Source organism: Mustela erminea, chromosome 6 (genome assembly GCF_009829155.1).
Source record: "Mustela erminea isolate mMusErm1 chromosome 6, mMusErm1.Pri, whole genome shotgun sequence".
NCBI lineage: Eukaryota > Metazoa > Chordata > Mammalia > Carnivora > Mustelidae > Mustela > Mustela erminea.
Window position 1 is genome coordinate 29,399,072 of NC_045619.1, and position 14,972 is coordinate 29,414,043.

The 14,972-nt window shown below is 39.1% G+C and overlaps 1 long non-coding RNA gene across 1 annotated transcript in view; it reads left to right on the plus strand.

Moving 5' to 3' along the window:
• The window catches only part of LOC116593038, a 157,970-nt gene that overhangs the window by 59,834 nt on the left and 83,164 nt on the right, over nt 1–14,972 (plus strand). Inside the window, exon 3 of the long non-coding RNA XR_004286719.1 lies at nt 12,459–12,566. This is a non-coding gene — a long non-coding RNA (uncharacterized LOC116593038). The remainder of the gene's footprint in view (nt 1–12,458; nt 12,567–14,972) is intronic.

Below are 14,972 nucleotides of genomic sequence, written 5' to 3' on the forward strand. Positions count from 1 at the left end.
TTTTGCAGAGAAAAGATAACACATATTAGGATCATGTTCACCTCATTACAGGAGGGTGAATCTTTTCCTGTCTTTAATAATTGCCACTTTAAAATTTGTGTTTTTCCCCCAAGTTTGTGTGTGTCTGTGTACATGCACCTATATGCTTTTTATAAGAATTAAGAGCTAAGTAATTAAGCAGTTAAATACAAGAATGTTAAGCCATTCTCGTACAACTTACTACAGTTACTTTTCTGAAGTGAAATCATATTAATGTACCAGAAGCCGCGTGCTTATACATTCCTGATGCATCACAGAAAATGGCTCTAAGGAAGCTCCACACACCCTACGTTGGTATGTTCCAGAGGCAGCTGCTGGCTTGCAGTTCCATAATTGCCTGATGCTCATACCCTAAGCCAGTTTCTCAAGGCTTCTTTGCTTGCCTGTCAGCTGCCCACCTGCGGGAACCAGGGAACTGGCTGCATCCAGCACCCCTCCCCACCCCTGGGTGGCACAAGTGGATTTGTCAGCCCTGCGAGCGCAGCATTCCAGCGTCATCTGCAGCAGCCTGTGCACACCCACTGTTCTCGCTGAGCACTCTCCTCCAGATCTTCGATCCCCTAAAGGCTACCGTGGTTTATCCGGTCATTACCAAGGTACTCAGGGAATGAACACAGCCTTCTGGAAAGGCAGACAGCTAGCTGAATGAATACACCCCAGAGAACTGCTTATTGTAAGTGATGTGAGACAAGATCCAAAGCCTGCATATTTAGCTGAGAAGGGGTATTAGTGCGGACCCTTTATTTGTTGGCACTCTCCTGTTTATTCTGCACCATTAAAATATAAAAGTGCTTACTGCCTTCTATATTTTAGGGGTTTATCATCTGTAAGATGTTTCAAGAAGAAATTCCAAAACCCTACGGAGCAATCCAAAGCAGCAAATTCATGGGGAAAATAGGTTCAAGGAACAGACTTACTTCAGGGGGAGAAACCTCAGTTCAGTCTTTTAAACCTTTAGAAACTGGGTCAATAACTACTCAGCTGATCACAGAACCAGTTGTATCTTTGAAGCAGCTGGAGTAATAACCGTTTTTTTTTTCCCTAGTCTCAAATATAATAATCTCTTTAATATCAGTATAAACCAAACAAACAGAAAAGTATTTCTTTTATGCTCCCCCAAACCTGTTGGTCCTAGTAACTTACTGTCTCAGTTACAGAATCACCATCCCTTTAGTCATCCCAAATGGGAAATCTCAATTCTAGGAAGTCAGCAAGAAAAAATATTCTACATCTCCCCATCAAAGTGGTCATCAAGTTTTGTCAATTCTGTATTCTTTGGGTTCTTTCCCCTCTCTCTCTTCCTGACACTGTCAGGGCTTTCATTCAGTCCCTTCTTATGTTTCATGGATTGTAATAATACCTTCACTGCAAAAAGAAGGATCACCTTGCCACCAGATTCTGCTCTCTATAATTCATCCTCCACACTGCTTTCGGTTACTTCATCTAAAACACAGAAGCAAATGTGTCACTCCCATCTTGATACTCTTTTTTTTTTTTATTTCTTTTTTTAAATTTAAGTTCAATTAGCCAACATGTAGTAGCTTCAGATGTAGTTCTCAATAATTCCTTAGTTGCATATAATACCCAGTGCCCATCATATCATGTACCCTCCTTGATGCCCATCACCCAATTACCCTATCCCCTCCAGCAACCTTCAGTTTGTTTCCTATAGTTAAGTCTCTCATACTTTGTCTCTCTCTGATTTCTTCCCATTCCGTTCCCCTCCCCTTCTCCTATGATCCTCTGTGCTGTTTCTTATATTCCACATATGAGTGAAACCATATGATAATTGTCTTTTCTCTGACTGACTTATTTCACTCAGCAAAAATCCTTCCACTTTCATCCACGTCGATGTAAATGCTAAGTGTTCATCCTTTCTGATGGCTGAGTATTATCCCATTGTACTTATATACCACATCTTCTTTATCCTGTCAATGGATATCTCAGCTCTTTCCATAGTTTGACTGTTGGGGACATTGCTGCTATAAACATTGGGATGCAGGTGCCCCTTTGGATCACTACAATTGTATCATTGTGTCTACTAAATACCTAGTAGTGCAATTGCTGGGTGATAAGGTAGCTCTATTTGTAACTTCTTGAGGAACCTCCATACTGTTTTCCAGAGTGGCTATACCAGTTTGGATTCCCACCAAAAGTGTAAAAGGGTTCCCCCTTCACCACATCCTCACCAACACCTGTTGTTTCTCATGCTGTTAATTTCAGCCATTCTGACCTGTATGAGGTGGTATCTCACTGTGCTTTTGATTTGTATTTCACTGATGCCAAGTGTGTTTCATGTGTCTGTTGGCCATTTGTATGTCCTCTCTGCAGAAATGTCTGTTCATGTCTTCTGCCCATTTCTTGATAGTATTATTTGTTTTTTGGGTGTTGAGTTTGTTAAGTTCTTTATAGATCTTGGATACTAACCCTTTATTGATATGCCATTTTCAAGTATCTTCTCCCATTCTGTAGGTTGCCTTTTAGTTTTGTTAACTATTTTCTTTGCTATGCAGAAGCTAACAAACAGATCAGAATACACCCAGGACCAAGTGGATCACCCCATTTTGTCCACCCAGCTTGATATTCATACTATGGCATTCACACCTCTTCATCCTCTAGCCCTAGGCTACCAGGCCAGTAACCTCCTGCTCTTCTATCCACCAGCTGCACTTCACTAGGACTCCTCTCTTCGTTCTTTCCTGAATATGCTGCATGTTCTGAAGCCTCTCTGTTTTTGCCTGGCATCAGGAAGGGTCCCATGAAGAAAGAGATATTTGAACAGGGAGTTTAAAAGTTTAACATGAAGAATTACTAATGACAACAGGAGATTAGAATGATGAAGGATTAGCTAGAAAGTAGTAAAGTGAATTCAAATGAATTTAGGAAAAGCAACATAAAGAGCAGTCATCCTCTCCAGGGCTGAGATAGAGCATACAAGTGAGGTCTACCTCCCCTTGAGGCTGAGATCCAGACCTCATTAGGGAGGACACAGCCATGGCTCACGGATGGCAGAGAAGACACCATAGCACTACACTGGAACAATGCCAGTTGGGCCCCTCAAAATCAATAAGAATAGGCCCACACCCCGTCACCTAATAGTAAAATTTACAAGTCTCAGTGACAAAGAGAAAATCCTGAAAGCATCCCGGGAAAAGAAGTCTGTAACATACAATGGTAAAAATATTAGATTGGCAGCTGACTTATCCACAGAGACCTGGCAGGCCAGAAAGAGCTGGCATGATATTTTCAGAGCACTAAACGAGAAAAACATGCAGCCAAGAATACTATATCCAGCTAGGCTATCATTGAAAATAGAAGGAGAGATTAAAAGCTTCCAGGACAAACAACAACTGAAAGAATTTGCAAACACCAAACCAGCTCTACAGGAAATATTGAAAGGGGTCCTCTAAGCAAAGAGAGAGCCTACAAGTGGTAGATCAGAAAGGAACAGAGACCATATACAGTAACAGTCACCTTACAGGCAATACATTGTCCATATCATTATAAAAATCTCTTTTTGTATAGTAATTCATCATTACGCCTCTCTTACGCCATTTATTTCTTCCTGCGATATCTTCTAGGAAAGCAGCCATGCATTATGCATGTTGGTGTCTCAGCCCCTAACAAGACCTGAAATCAGGGCAAGCACTCAATTTCAGAGTACAAAAGAAAGTAGAGAAACTAGAAATTGCCAGAGAGTGAAAATGCTTTTGGTTGCTATCTGTTATGTCTTTCAAATTAGATGGGCCCATGGTCATCACATACATTTGTCTTTTATCAGCTGAGGCCTAGAGACATCAAGTAACTTATGAGCATTATATAACCAGTCAATAGCAAAGCAAAGACTGCAACCCAGTTGGCATGTATGACCTCAATTCCAGTGCTTTCTTCACCTTTTCATACTGATTTCTACTAGGAAATGTAAGTCACATGTTATTTTGCATTTAAATTTTTATCTTTCCATAATTGCTATTTAAGTCACCAGATTTTTGTCAATAACTTATTCATCTTCCTGGTATTCAAAAATGGGATCAGTGAAATAGGAAAACATGAAGATCATCAGTTTTTCCTCTGTTTGTAATTTCCTTCCTCACTTTTTCATCTGTCTTCATTAAAGCTTTCTATAGTTGGAATAATAGAAACACATTAACTCTAGCTTATTAAAGGAGATAAAGTAGGGACTCACCGGCCAGTAGAAATGGAATCTGGAAAATCACAGAGAGCCATAGCAGTCTGTGTCTTCTCTTCTCTTTGTTTCTTTTTCTTTCAATCTTACCTCTTACATATTCTTCCCTCTTCTCTTTACACTTAGACCAGCCTTCCTTGTCTCTCTGTGAATACAGGAAAATAGTACAGTCATCTTAAACTTTAGTTTAATAGGTCCAGCATCTGCCACTAGCCCCCAGGAAGTTTGGCCTCAACTATAAATCTCAGGAAGAGATTTGACTGACTATCTTAGAGTCAGTCTAAGTTTGACTGACTTTCTTAGGTCAGTGTATCAATTCAAATCCAATCAACTATGGTTGGTGGGCTAACAACTTTTATTTTGTTTTGTTTTTCCCTAATAAGCCTCTCACCTAACAGAATAGAAAGGAAATATAACAGAGGTCAGAAACCTCAATGTTCACTACATTCTACTCCTAGAAATCCTGTATAGTTTTCAGGCTCAGTTTAAAGGTTCCTTCGTTGGCCAATCTTGCCTGGATCTATAAAACAAAATCAATTATTCCTCCTGGATGTTGTGCCTCCGTCAAACAACTCACTTCACTCTGCCAATTATTATATATCTTTGCTTACATATGTCTTTTCCAACCACATGATTCATCTCTGGGTCTCCCATGATGCTTAGAACAATACCATTAGATAGTTGTGTGGCAGGATACATGGTACACTAAAGGCCTTAATAAGGAAAATCATCCTTCTTTGTCTTAATTTTCTTCGGTCTCTGAACATCTATGATGCACTCATTCATTACTTCAACAATTATTTTTTGAGAACATACTACATTCTAGGCACTGTGATAGACACAATACACATAGTAATGAACAAAACAGACTGTCATGATAAAGCTTTCGTTCCACTGTAGAATTTACATAGTCAAGCAAGTAAACATTAAGTTCTAGATTATGGTAATGCTATCAAGAAAATATAGGGTCTCATGTCATATAATGAGGAGACCTAATTTAGACTGGGTGGTCAGAGGAGCCCTCCTTGAATAAGTGGACTCTCACGTGTAGTGTAGGTGGCCAGAAATCTGCCAGGTGAATAGTAGGGGGAGGGAGGATATGGAGGAAAATAGTTTTAAATGTTGCCATTTAAAAAGGTCAGGGTGTGTGAAGACCCCCAGGTGGGAAGCAATTTGGTGGGTCCTAAGAGTGACAAAAACTCAGTATGCCTACAAGTTGGTCAGCAATAGGAAAAAGAAGCAAAGTTTGGTTACAGAAGTATACCAAATTCTGCTTATGAAGGACAAGGCTTGATCTTCAATCCTGAGAGAAATGGGTGCCACTGAAGTGCTTTAAAGGGGGTAGTATCATGGTTCAAATCTGTATTCTTGAGAGAGCATTCTAAATTCATGCTGGACGATGGATTAGAAAGGGGAGACTGCAAATATAGAAGCAGAATATAAGTTCTACATAGAGGTGACATGTACATTGAGAATCTGTGAAGAGATCTTTCTCTCCTCACACTGCTGAATTTCACATTCTGCCTTTGAGGTCAGGACAATGATTCTGCAACTTCCTTTCTACTTCCCAGTAGGCTAACCCATGGATTCCTCTTCTTGATATTCATGTTTCTCCAATCTTCTCCTAAGCCAGTCCTCCATCCTCTTAAATGACAACTCCTATATTTCCTGCTGGCTTCGGAATTTCAGTCAACCTCGATTAACTCAAAAACTCTGTTAATGATTCATATATTTTCATGAATGGTGACTGATCTCAAGCATGACTGGTCATTGAAATCATTTAATAAACTTTTTCCAAATACTGATTTCTTTGCTCTGCTTCCAGAAATTCCCAATCAGCAGGCCCCTGAATAAACCTAATGGTCATCCATGTTTGAGAAACTTTGTTAGTGGTCTGTTGGTAAATTCCTATCATAATAATTTGGTTCTAAGCGTTTTCTAAGATCTCTTCAGTTTCCAGAGGCCACATAAAAGGAGCGGTTGCAGACTCAGCTTTAGAAATCACTTCAGAGGTACCTGGCTGGCTAAGTCAGTAGAGCCTGTGACTCTTGAACTCAGGGTCATGAGTTCAAGCCCCAATATGGGCATGGAACCTACTTAAAAAAGAAGAAGAAGAAGATATTAGTAGAAGTCACAATCCAATCCTTTGTCATGATTTGTCCAACGCTGGCAACATCCTTTCCCATGGTAATGATTGCTTACCAAGTATATACCTGCCCTCAAAGAAAGAGATCTTTTCCTTCTAAAATTACATTGTGGATTTTTCTAGATCCTGCAGCCACATATTAATAACAACATGATACCAAATGCACATAATCCTAGTAGTAGCTATAAGCATTTTGATCTGTGTCATATTAGGAAAAACTTTGCCTGATTTCTTATTACTTGCTTATAAGGTTAAGATAACAGGTCATGTGAGACAATGAAGGCTGTGAGCTTATGTGATATGCCTACAGGCAAAAAAACAAGAGCAAATTCAAAAACTCTGAGCTCCTAAATTTCCAGTCTTCTGTTTCTCGCCCAGAGCCATACTACCTCCCACACTGCACATGTTGTAAACTTTATGTAGCCCATCTGTTAAGAAGTTTGTTTTCCAAATTTTCAGGGGCTTGGCACTTCTGGACTGAGTACCAGAACTAAATGTGACACAGATTTTTACCTTTTCACTAATTCTGAATTACAAGGGGGCTGGTGTTGGAAAGAGTCTGGGGAACAGAGGAGGTAACCTTTATATACGGAAGCAGCACAGCAATGGTTAAACATCATGGCTTGGCCAAACATAGACTTCACACCCGCCATGATAGCAGTAACAATGCTAAGGATATAGTGAGTTTTCAGGTTCGATTGTGGGCTGAATGTGGGCACAGCTTGGCATTTGAAATTAGGCAGAATCAGACCATGATGTTTTCTCACAGTTAATGCAGAGACCATAGATAATAATTATGTTGCTGAGCCTACAGAGAATCTTTACGACTGATCCTCTATTAAACTGGCAAAACAAGAGGATAATGTCTCCAGCACTAACAAGTTGGCAGGGAAGTTGCTGGCAGCTCCTCCCACTAATGTTCCATCTGTGCGAACCTTCAGTATGATCCAGGAGATTGTTTCCCCACACAGGTTGTGCCTGCAATATAATCAAGAGAGAGCGAGAGCAAGCGGAGATATCTTCATTGTTTCCGAAAGTCCTTGCCATTGGAGGGTGAGCAGTGCATGGGATTGAGCACTAATGCTTTTATGTCATTCTAAGGAGAAGTACCCGTGCGGTGATGTCGACAGGAAAATAACCGTTTCTAAGTGCTGGCTTGTCCATGTGACATAAAAGTCGCGGAACAAGAAGAACAGTTTCTACCAGGATTCATTTTAGAAAAGCCTTTTGTTTCTTTTCTTGGAAGCTAGGAAAACTTCTTTTGTTTAAAAATATCTTTTCTGTTGATTGCTAACACAATCCATGATACTTTCCCAGCCTTGACTCTCCTCCAGCATCCTGGGTCGGCTGGCTCAGGCTTTGCTCTAAATGCACTTGGAGGGGTCGGGGGAGAAAGGCTTGTGAATGCAAAGGGAGTGCTCAAACCAGCAGAGGAGAATCCTGAGTGAGAGCCTTGAAGTGATGTCTATCATTATACACTTTCAGTGCCACCCAGGAAGGGTTCTCTGGAGGTCTCGGGCGGAAGTAACATCTGCCTCCTCTGAACTCTTAAGCATTCATTTGATAATTAAAATATAACTGCCTTGGTTTGGTGATAGTGGACTTGTAGTCTTATTTTTCCTATCATATGATCCACAGTGCCTAGAATAGGGCCTAATTTAACAGACTTTGAATCATGAAGAAATAAATGTATTCTAAGCCATCCCTATTGAAGGATAGATAAAGAAGCATCCTGAGGTTACTCATAGCGGAAACATATCACCAGTGACTCACCTCATCCTTCACGGTAGGTACTCTACAGAATAAGAGGTAATGACAGCTAATACTTGGGTGCTTTTGTGCATCAGGCTAGCTCTATATTTAACCCTTAATTCTCACAACATGAAGTAGCTAGTGTTATTATTCCCATTTTATAGATGAGAAGACTAAGGCCCAAAAGAGGTTTGCTTATTTTTTGTTTTGTTTTGTTTTGTTTTAGATTTTGTTTACCAGGGTGCCTAGGTGGCTCAGCTCATTAAGTGCCTGCTTTTGGCTCAGGTCATGATCCCAGAGTCCTGGAATTGAACCCCACATTGGGTTCCCTGCTCAGTGGAAAATCCACTTCTCCCACTCGCTCTGCCCTGCTTATGCTTTCTCTTGCTACCTCTCAAATAAATAACTAAAATCTTAAAAAAAAAAAATTATTTATGTATTTATTTGAGAGGGAGTGAGAGAGAGAGTGCAAGCGAGGGAGGGGTGGAGGGAGAGGAAGAAGGAGAGAAAGTATCTTCAGCAGACTCCCTGCTGAGCTTGGAGCCCAACAGGAGGCTCAAGGTAGGGCTCAATCCCATGACCCTGAGATCACGACCTGAGGTGAGATCAAGAGCCCAAAGCTAATCAACTGAGCCACTCAAGGACCCCTCAAAGCTCTGGTTCTTTTTTTTTTTTTTTTAAAGATTTTATTTTTTTATTTATTTGAAAGAGATAGAAAGCACAGAAGCAGGGGGAGTGGCAGGCAGAGAGAGGGAGAAGCAGAAGGAGAAGCAGACTTCCCAGTGAGTAGGGAGTCTGATGTGGGGCTCGATCCCAGGACCCTGGGATTGTGACCTGAGCTGAGGGCAGACGCTTAACAACTGAGCCACCCAGGCACCCCAAAGCTCCGGTTCTTAAGCATTATACCCACCGCCTCTAGATGGGAGTACTCATTGTTGACAAGGGGCACCAATCCCATTATACCATATCTGCAGTTTCTTTAAGACGTTGTGTGGAATTGAAATATAGAGGTGGCCATACCACCCTGAACGCGCCCGATCTCGTCTGAAATATAGAGGTGGCAAAGGTTTTAATTATCTTCTTTCTTTTGTGTTTTCCTTCACAGCATCCACATTGAACACATATTAGGGGTTTGAAGAAGCCCAGGCACTTACTTCCTCCTCTCTTCTCTTCATTAATTCATACACATACTCCTACTCTACATTTGTTCACTCCCTTCCTCCTCCTCCAAACAAGGCAGAAGCAAAGACATATGAAATATTAATGCTGCAAGAGACATTAGCAAAGATCTACACAATTCTTTCCAGTGTCGAAGTTTCTCATTACCTGATTCACCCAGCAACACAGTTCAACATTTATCCAAATACGGTCTCAAGTGGACTGTTCCCTTCCCCGTGGGCAGTTAGGTGTCTCTCATGCTTTGTTCATAACCACCACATAGTGATTATCATTTTAGAAGAATGTTATTTATTTGCACTTAGATCTCCCCTCCTAGGCAGTAAATTGCTTGAGAACAAAAACTGGATCTTATTTATTTGATATTCCTAGTTCTGTGTATTATAGTGGGCACCTAAAGTGGATGTTCTGAATGAATTAATGAATCCTGTACAAAGCCTTCATTTTATAGCAGAGGAAGCTGCAGTGGAGGTGGAAATACAAAATGACTGCTTGTGATCACATACCTGGTCTTTGGAAAAGCTGACCTCGAGTTAGCTGCACTTTCCATTATGGATGCCAAGTTGTCCTCCCTAGCCTAAATCAAACCTGACCTCCTTAATACCTTAATACCTTAATGCCTTTACATCTTATAATGCTTATAATCTGTAACACTCATTTAACTCTTGTGTTACTGCCCTGTATTTAACATAAGTGTGCATGCATATATTTTACTTCTGCCTAGAATATAATTATCTTACAGTTAGGAATGCATGTATTTTTTTCTTTTTTTTTTTTCACAGTACTTTGGTTGAATGTTTGAGCTTGGAAACATTAGGAATTGGTCATCTTATCTACTCTGACTGCTTCCATCATGAGCCATGATGGAAGCCAATTTGAAATATGTTGACTTATCCTTCCTCCTTCTTGAACAATCCTTAACAGTAATAGATTAGGTTTGGATTTTAGTTCTGAGTAACCTTGAGTAAGTTTCTTTTCTTCTCTCTCTTCTGTTTCCTCGTACGAAAAATAAAAAAGAATATTACCTACATTTGGGGACTGTTTTAAGGACAAATAAGATAATTTTATAAAATATTTAACAAAATCCCTCACATTTAGCAAGCACTCAATAAATGGAAATTACTGGTACCCTCCATCTTGGGCTTCCATGGATGATCAATTTCTCTTTTAATTAACATATGTCTTTAAATGTGTCAAGTTAAACCTCAGTCCAATTGGACAGGGAATTCATTGTTTATATTTCTAGTCTGATACCTCATGTGTAGATTTAATAGTTTAAATCTCAGAGGCTCTTGTTATTTATAGCCCAGATTTCCCAAGGCTCATCTACTTATTGTCAGAAAAAAATTACATTAATAATAATAATAATTTACATTTTCTAGTTTCTGTCCCCATCCACGAATGGAAGATCTCCAGCTCCCAAGAGAGCTCCTCTATGCACCCAGACTCCTGAGAGTCTCCAGGGTTACACATGGGCTGAGTCGGTATTTCAGATGTAATGAAGGTTTTTTTCTTCTTTTCGTGTGTCCTCTTTTTGTGTCTCTTTATTTATTGGTTTGGATTGCCCTCTCTCTGTCAGTAATAAAATCAGTCCCAGTGGTAAGACTGAAGAGGAAATTCCATCATGTCCTCCATTTGTCTCCTTCAAAAGCCCATATGCTTATTGACCCATGCTTATGGACCTCAAGGAGGCAGAGAGTAGGGCCCCTGGCCTCACAACCCTTGCTTAGATTCAGCCAGAACATCTTGCTGACTTATTTATATTAAGTTGTTGAGTCCCACAGCAATGTATTTTCCACTCACCTATAAATTCTTCTCAAAACATTACTCATTCCATGGTCCATATTTCTGATAATGGCCCCAGGATCAAAAATCTCAGAGTAGTCTCATGTTCTCTATTTTGTTTCTCACAATCAGTTCTAATTACTGCAGATTTTACCTCCATAATCTCTCATTTCAACCTTCTCCTCTCTCAGATTTCTCAGCTGACAACAAGGTGAGTCACAAATGCTCTTGCCTGGATTGCTGAGAAGTTTTCTGAATTTATCTCCATGCCTCTCCCCTTATCTTCCATCTACATAGCAGTTTTCTGGTCTATGAAGTTTGAACACTGGACTAAATCTTGCAGATCTAAAAGCCACTGAATCCGTGAAAATCAAGTTGAACTAGCTAGACATTTGCCTACCAATTTACATCACTGTTCCTTTCCATTTTAGGTAGATCTGACGAACTAGGTCATTTTTTTTTTTTTTTTTCTGTTCAGGTTGAAAACAAGTTGTTAGAAGCGATGCTATATACTCCTTTTTGAAAACCAGAAGTAAATGTCCTAGATTTCATAGGTAGAAGTTGCGGAGCTATAGACCAAAGAGGCTGCTGTAAGATCACTTTTATCTTAAATAGAAAAAAGTTAAGTCTGAGAAATAGTTGGGATTATTGATAGGCAGTTATGGATAGCTGCTCTAGTATAGGTGCAAAAGTAATATTCTTATCATACTTCCCTACGCTATAAACCCCATGAGAACAGGTGGTGACTGCCTTGTATCCTTGTGCCTGGACATTGGACTTGATACATAGTTGACACCACATAATTATTTATTGAATAGATAAATGAATGGGTGTCTTTTTTTTTTAAGAAATTATTTATTTATTTGACAGAGAGACATCACAAGTAGGCAGAGAGGCAGTAAGAGAGAGAGGGGGAAGCAGGCTCCCTGATGAGCAGAGAGCCAGATGCGGGGCTGGATCCCAGGACCCTGAGACCATGATCCAAGCCAAAGGCCGAGGCTCAATGCCCTGATCCACCCATGTGCCCAAATGGATGTCTTTCTAATCACAATTTCTTTTTTTATTCAAGTTCAGTTAGCCAGCATATGGTAGATCATTAGTTTTTGATGTAATGTTCAAGGATTCATCAGTTGTGTATAACACCTTGTACTCATCATATCCTGTGCCCTCCTTTATGCCCATCACCCAGTTACCCTATTCTAGTCACAATTTCAGTACTCTCCATTATTTATAAATGGAAAGGTTCTTGAAAGCAAGTGCCTCTGCTTATGAGGTACTATAAAGAACCCTATGTGCCCTATAGGGTTCTTTATAGTACTTAGTACAGATAAGACATTCAAAAGGATTGGAGTCCTCGTTGTTTTTGATCTACAGGTGTATTCATAGATGTCACCAAAGGAAGTAATATTCTCAGCATGGCAATGCACAACAGAATCTGGAAATGGAATAAGAAGCCATAGAAGTAGTTGGAAAGCCTATAAGGTAAGGACTTCTCAAAAAATTCCTTCACAACCTGCCTAGAAAATTGTAACATATTTGAGATCACTCGAGAGAAGGATGCAGTCCTTCTACATAGGAATTCCCATCAAAGGGGAGGTAGTGACAACTCCTTCCAAGTTTGTCAACACCATTTTCAAACTCTTAACCATTCCATTATTAGACTTTGGAAAAACAACAAAAAAGTAGCTCTTTCTCCTCTCAAAGAAAATAGGAAGATTACTGATAAAAAGATATTTGTTGCAAGATTTAGAGTGAGATGACAAGGCACTCACTAACTGAGTACTTTGGGAGAGTTCATATATATTTCAGAACTCAAAGTTCACATCTGTCAGATGGACCAATGTTACCAACCACCATTGCTTATGGAATAGAATAAGGTAATATATGTTAAAGTGTTTTTTAAAACATCAAGTGAGATACATGTTAGGTATTATTATTGTTACTATTGCTTTTGTTATTGTTTTATACCTTGAAAACCCCATTTGAATTATGAGATTATTTGAATATCAACAATCACCTAAATACACACCATAAGGTTATCCTTAAATAACCTTATGAGGTTATTTGAATATCAACAATCACCTAAATACACATCCTTAAGGTGTGGCTTCTCAATATGGTTACAATCAATGCTACAAAAAAAAAAAATTCCCTAAATAATTGTTCAGTATGGGACACCCTACATCCACATAATTCCAGATGCAAGTTCAGAAACATCTCAAGGGAGTAAAGATCGTTAAAATTATTTCAATGAAGCAAGAATAAAATATCAAAGAAGACCATCGGATTTTACAGAAGGAAAAACATAGAAATGAGTTGCACATTAAGTATACTGGGTAGCCCCAACTGCATTTAATAGAAAAAAATTGCAACCTTATACTCCCTTGATTATCCAAAAGAAAATGATGTGACACTCTGATATATTATTTAAAAAAAAAAAAAAAAAAAAGCCTTAAACCTTCTACTCCAAGACTAATCTCTTAGAGTCCGTTCACTTTCATCTGCCATTCTTGCCTCATCTATTTAGTGTTTTTCCTCTGTGCTTTTATGTTTGGTGATTTCACAGTTTCTCATATAGTTCAAAGTTTTATTGTCTTCTGTTTCTTGCTTTTAAAAAATTTCTTTTTTCATGCTGCTTATCTTTGTATCAATTTTTTTCCATTTTCTCTTATTACCAATCATTTGCAATTACCACTGCTTTTGATCTTGCTGTTACTTTTCTCCATCTCATTTGTGTGAGTGTTCTAGTGTATCTGCCTTATATTGATGTTTCCCCTATTGTTTTCCCCTCCTCTCTTCCCCAATCCCACATAGCCATTTTCCTTTTTATTATTATATTGTTTAGTCATGGGTGGGTGGCCTTAAAATGTTGGAGGAACACTTTGTCACTAGGGCATTTGGGGGTTGGGGGGGAAGTCACAGCAAACATTTATTCTGATGAGTATGTTTCTGGGAGTATGTGGGGGCAGATGGTTGTCTCATATCACTAGGTGGCAGTAATCCAGATCTGATTCTAATCAGATGGCTGTGCCCTCCCCCTCTCTCTTAATGTTTAGGTCCTATAAATGGTTTTTTATTCAAAAATTCACTCAGTCTTTTGCGGCATCTACTTCTGAAATCTAGGACATGTCACATCAGTCTCAAAAATAACATAACTTTACACTTAAGGGTTTATAACTGCTGATTTTGAGCTTGAACTAGAGAGGAAATGGTTTGGTTTATCTACTTTTCCTGCATGAAAAAAATAAATTTGAAGGACTTTTTATGTACATATGATAATACATAAAATTCCAAATACCAGTCCAAACATCCAATTGGTGAAACAGAATTTATTTATTTATTTATTTAAAAAAATTTTTTTAAAGATTTTTTTATTTATTTGACACACAGAGAGAGAAATCACAAGTAAGCAGAGACACAGGCAGAGAGAGAAGAGGAAGCAGGCTCTCCGCTTAGCAGGGAGCCCGATGCGGGACTCTATCTAAGGACCCTGAGATCATGACCTGAATCAAAGGCAGAGACTTAACCCACTGAGCCACCTAGGCACCCTGAAACAGAATTTATAAATGAGCTTTTCATACCAACATGCCTTTCAAAATCTCCAAATATTAGTAGATAATTTGAATAATCCATACTGTGTTCCACTGAATATATAGTGACTTCTGCTACTTTTTGCCTACCTTATACTTCTCCTTTCAGGACCCGACCCTGTTCTACCATTAACTATCTAGGAGACTTTGGATATATTATGAAACCTCACTGTACCTAAGTTTTCCCCATTTGCAAAGTAGGAATATTAATTATATATAACTCATGGAATTATTGTAACACTTAAATGAGCTAGTATCTGTAAAACATTTAGAGCAACATCTGGCATATACTGATTTC